Consider the following 5,877-nt stretch of genomic DNA (forward strand, 5'->3'; position numbering starts at 1 on the left):
GAAGACTGCCAGTGAGGGGGAGCTCACCACCTCCTTAGGCAGCCTATTCCACTGCTAAACTACTCTGACTGTGAAAAACCTTTTCCTGATATCTAGCCTATATCATTGTACTTGAAGTTTAAACCCATTACTGCGTGTCCTCTCCTCTGCAGCCAGCAGAAACAGCATCCTGCCCTCCTCCAAGTGACACCCTTTCAAATCCTTAAAGAGGGCTATCATGTCCCCTCTCAACCTCCTTTTCTCCAGGCTGAACATTCCCAAGTCCCTCAACCTATCTTCATAGGGCTTGGTCCCTTGGCCCCAGATCATCCTCGTCGCTCTCCTCTGCACCCTTTCAATTTTATCCACATCCTTCTTGAAGTGAGGCCTCCAGAACTGCACACAGTACTCCAGGTGTGGTCTGACCAGTGCCGTATACAATGGGACTATGACATCTTGTGATTTTGATGTGATGCCCCTGTTGATACAGCCCAAATAGTCTATTTAGTCCGGCATCCTCTCTCACACAGGGGCCAACCAGCTCCTCCGCAGGGCCAGCAAGAGGGTACCGTTCGTATGAGGGGAAGGCCTCGGCCTCCCTGCCCCATTGGCGGCCCTCCAGGGGAACTACTTGAGGCCACCATGTGAAGCGGGATGCTGAACTGGACGGACCCTGGTCTGGTCCAGCAGTTCTTTTCTCATTTGAGTCTGTATCCATTTCAGTCTGAAACCTCCTGAAAAACTTGAAACTTGAAACAAAAGATGTATTTCATTTTGTTTAAACCAGGGGGAGAGGGGAATTGGCGATCGATGGTGTGGAAAAGTCACAGACGGTGAATCATCCGGTAACCTATTCCGTTCAAATTTTATTCTTTCGAAATTCTGGTTTTCATTTCACTTTGGATAAGGAATATATTTGGGGGGGGGGGGAGAGCAAGAAGACATTGCAAATCAGATGCTGTGAGAGGGGAAGAACCGTTCTCAGAACTGCACTTTCAATCCCTGCAGACTGAATTTATTCTCCCTCCTTGTTGTGTCTCCGGATTCACCAAAGATCTTCCCAGCCCAGAGCCTTGCGCCCTGCCTGATAGACTCTCCTGCCTGTGACTCAGAGATGGGCCGGGCCAGACAGAGGCCAACATAACAAAAACACACTGGAGGGAGGGGGGAAGACGGGCGTGTGCACGGGCTCTGTCTCACACCCAAACGGACAACACTTCTCTTGCCCTGCAAAGACTAGGCCACTCGTGACAACTGTGCATCTGCCAAGCAGCCCGGATTAGAGGGGGGGGGCGGAACCCCCTCTCATGTCATCCCAAGCCCATTTAGTTGGCTTTAAAGGGGGATTAGGTAGATTCATGGAGGGTAAAATCATCAATGGCTACTAGCCAGGGTGCCTGAGCGGAGCCTCAAAATTCGGAGGCAGTCAACCTCTGGATCCCGGAGCCAGGAGGAAAGAGGAGGGGAAGGCTTTAGCCTCCCTGCCCTGTTGCTGGCCCGGCAGAGGGACTGGCTGGCCCCTGGGTGAGGCAGGAGGCTGGACTGGAGGGACCCTCCCTGGTCTGACCCAGCAGGGCTCTCCTGTGTCCTTATGAGGGGAAGGCCTCGGCCTCCCTGCCCTGATGCTGGCCCGGCAGAGGGACTGGCTGGCCCCTGGGTGAGGCAGGAGGCTGGACTGGAGGGACCCTCCCTGGCCTGACCCAGCAGGGCTCTCCTGTGTCCTTATGAGGGGAAGGCCTCGGCCTCCCTGCCCTGTGGCTGGCCCTGCAGAGGGACTGGCTGGCCCCTGTGTGAGGCAGGAGGCTGGACTGGAGGGACCCTCCCTGGTCTGACCCAGCAGGGCTCTCCTGTGTCCTTATGAGGGGAAGGCCTCGGCCTCCCTGCCCTGTGGCTGGCCCTGCAGAGGGACTGGCTGGCCCCTGGGTGAGGCAGGAGGCTGGACTGGAGGGACCCTCCCTGGTCTGACCCAGCAGGGCTCTCCTGTGTCCTTATGAGGGGAAGGCCTCGGCCTCCCTGCCCTGATGCTGGCCCGGCAGAGGGACTGGCTGGCCCCTGGGTGAGGCAGGAGGCTCGACTGGAGGGACCCTCCCTGGTCTGACCCAGCAGGGCTCTCCTGTGTCCTTATGAGGGGAAGGCCTCGGCCTCCCTGCCCTGTGGCTGACCCTGCAGAGGGACTGGCTGGCCCCTGGGTGAGGCAGGAGGCTGGACTGGAGGGACCCTCCCTGGTCTGACCCAGCAGGGCTCTACTGTGTCCTTATGAGGGGAAGGCCTCGGCCTCCCTGCCCTGTTGCTGGCCCTGCAGAGGGACTGGCTGGCCCCTGTGTGAAGCAGGAGGCTGGACTGGAGGGACCCTCCCTGGTCTGACCCAGCAGGGCTCTCCTGTGTCCTTGTGAGGGGAAGGCCTCGGCCTCCCTGCCCTGTTGCTGGCCCTGCAGAGGGACTGGCTAGCCCCTGGGTGAGGCAGGAGACTGGACTGGAGGGACCCTCCCTGGTCTGACCCAGCAGGGCTCTCCTGTGTCCTTAGGAGGGGAAGGCCTCGGCCTCCCTGCCCTGTTGCTGGCCCTGCAGAGGGACTGGCTGGCCCCTGGGTGAGGCAGGAGGCTGGACTGGAGGGACCCTCCCTGGTCTGACCCAGCAGGGCTCTCCTGTGTCCTTATGAGGGGAAGGCCTCAGCTTCCCTGCCCTGTTGCTGGCCCTGCAGAGGGACTGGCTGGCCGCTGTGTGAGGCAGGAGGCTGGACTGGAGGGACCCTCCCTGGTCTGACCCAGCAGGGCTCTCCTGTGTCCTTATGAGGGGAAGGCCTCGGCCTCCCTGCCCTGTGGCTGGCCCTGCAGAGGGACTGGCTGGCCACTGTGTGAGGCAGGAGGCTGGACTGGAGGGACCCTCCCTGGTCTGACCCAGCAGTCCTTATGAGGGGAAGGCCTCGGCCTCCCTGCCCTGTTGCTGGCCCTGCAGAGGGACTGGCTGGCCCCTGGGTGAGGCAGGAGGCTGGACTGGAGGGACCCTCCCTGGTCTGACCCAGCAAGGCTTTCCTGATGTCCTTATGAGGGGAAGGCCTCGGCCTCCCTGCCCTGTTGCTGGCCCTGCAGAGGGACTGGCTGGCCCCTGGGTGAGGCAGGAGGCTGGACTGGAGGGACCCTCCCTGGTCTGACCCAGCAAGGCTTTCCTGATGTCCTTATGAGGGGAAGGCCTCGGCCTCCCTGCCCTGTTGCTGGCCCTGCAGAGGGACTGGCTGGCCCTTGGGTGAGGCAGGAGGCTGGACTGGAGGGACCCTCCCTGGTCTGACGCAGCAGGGCTCTCCTGTGTCCTTATGAGGGGAAGGCCTCGGCCTCCCTGCCCTGTGGCTGGCCCTGCAGAGGGACTGGCTGGCCCCTGGGTGAGGCAGGAGGCTGGACTGGAGGGACCCTCCCTGGTCTGACCCAGCAGGGCTCTCCTGTGTCCTTCTGAGGGGAAGGCCTCGGCCTCCCTGCCCTCTGGCTGACCCTGCAGAGGGACTGGCTGGCCCCTGGGTGAGGCAGGAGGCTGGACTGGAGGGATCCTCCCTGGCCTGACCCAGCAGGGCTCTCCTGTGTCCTTATGAGGGGAAGGCCTCGGCCTCCCTGCCCTGTTGCTGGCCCTGCAGAGGGGCTGGCTGGCCCCTGTGTGAGGCAGGAGGCTGGACTGGAGGGAACCTCCCGTGGTCTGACCCTGCAGGGCTCTCCTGTGTCCTTATGAGGGGAAGGCCTCGGCCTCCCTGCCCTGTGGCTGGCCCTGCAGAGGGACTGGCTGGCCCCTGGGTGAGGCAGGAGGCTGGACTGGAGGGACCCTCCCTGGCCTGACCCTGCAGGGCTCTCCTGTGTCCTTATGAGGGGAAGGCCTCGGCCTCCCTGCCCTGTGGCTGGCCCTGCAGAGGGACTGGCTGGCCCCTGGGTGAGGCAGGAGGCTGGACTGGAGGGACCCTCCCTGGTCTGACCCAGCAGGGCTCTCCTGTGTCCTTATGAGGGGAAGGCCTCGGCCTCCCTACCCTGTGGCTGGCCCTGCAGAGGGACTGGCTGGCCCCTGGGTGAGGCAGGAGGCTGGACTGGAGAGACCCTCCCTGGTCTAACCCATCCCATCCCTCCCTCCCCCGTTCCTCCCTCCACCCACCCACCCCCCACCCTACCCCCCTCCATCTCTTCTTTGCTTCTTAAGGGGGACTAGACACCCTGAAGTGGATAATCCTGCCTAGCCCAATCTCATCAGAACGTCCGCTAAACAAAGTCAGTCCTGGTTTGCATTTGGGCACTGAGGAAGCCCAAGAGGTGTTATGCAGGGGAAGGCAGTGGCTAACCACCTCCAAACCTCTCTTGCCTTGTAAACGCTATGGGGCTTGCCATCGATTGGCTGGGCATGGATAGCAAAAGCGGGAAAAGACATGTATTCTGGGAGAGAGGTTTCTCAAATTGCTGTTTCCCCCGGTTAAATGGAGCCTCCAGGTTCAGAGGCAGTGCGGCTTTGAATGGCAGCTGCTGGGGTGTGTGATGTAGCAGTTAGTTATAGGTCGCCAACTCTGGGTTGGGAAATTCCTGGAGGTTCAGGGTTTGGGGAGCACAGTGTCTGATGCTTCCATTGGGGGAATCTTTTGTACCAGGGGCAGAGATCTCTATAGCCTGGGAGTCAGCTGTAATTGGCAACCCCGACTGGGGAGAGCCCTTGTCTTTCTGTCCCCATCTGTAGGCCTTGCAGGACCAATCTGAAAACAGGTGTTGAAAGGGATGATCAGAGCAGACCCAGCTTGGTCCTTCCATAAAATCTCTACACGCGAGTATTCTTTCCCCATGTTCATTTTCGAAATTAAAACTGGAGGCGAGCATCCCTCTGACAACCTGAAGGGTTCATTTTTAGATCCAGAATCACGAATTACCGGCTGACCGAAGAGCCCGTTCCCTACACACAACTCACTATTCATGACTGGGAGGACAGAGAGCTCATCGGGGCAGCAGGCAGAGGCCCAACGGACACACTCCTTAGAGGGCAGGTAATTAATTCCCCTGCTTCACTGCACCAGGAGCGAGGGGGGCATTCCGTCACCTCCTGAGTCTGTGGCCGAGCTCCCTGCCCCCAACAGAAGCAGAATGAGAAGGCCCAAGAGATGCAGCATACAGAGAGGCGAAGGACAACCTCCTTTCATGAGATTCCTTCAGTGCCTTTTTCTACCCCAAGGCCCCTGTCCAGGATTTGTAGGGGTGGGGGTTACAATACATCACAGAATCTTCGTGAAACGTCTTAATTCAGGGGTAGTCAACCTGTGGTCCTCCAGATGTCCATGGACTACAATCCCCATGAGCCCCTGCCAGCGTTTGCTGGCAGGGGCTCATGGGGATTGTAGTCCATGGACATCTGGAGGACCACAGGTTTACCCCCATCTCAATTAGTTCTTTCTCGCTTTCCCTTTTTCTATTTTTTCTCCATTTCGTACCACTGTCGATAGGCTTTCATTGATTCAATAAGCATCTTTTCATATTATTTCTTTTATCTAATCTTTGGGGGGGGGGGTTAAACCCCTAACCCCCCCCCCTTTGTGCTCAGCCTCACCTGCCCCCATCCCACAAATTGCTAATCACAGAAGCTGCAGCCCGATCCGAGGTCTCTCCCTTTGGGGACTCCGTTACCTTGCCAGAGGACAAGAGGCGTAACGACGTAACCCCAAAACAATCCCCTCCCTACCCTGGCGCTCCCAGTCCTTGCAGGCAGAAATCCAACCGGTTTCCCCTCCCTGGCGAGGCGGAGAGAGACACCCCGCTTGAGCAACGCCGCTGACACCACCGCGCCTCCTTTGTCCCTCCCTTGCCCTGTCCCAACCGCGATTGGGAGGGGGAGAAGTGAGCTGCACCGGTTGGATTTCGGCCCGCCCGCCCAGGCGCAGACCAGGAGGGTGGG

Source organism: Paroedura picta, chromosome 1 (assembly GCF_049243985.1).
Source record: "Paroedura picta isolate Pp20150507F chromosome 1, Ppicta_v3.0, whole genome shotgun sequence".
Classification (NCBI taxonomy): Eukaryota; Metazoa; Chordata; class Lepidosauria; order Squamata; family Gekkonidae; genus Paroedura; species Paroedura picta.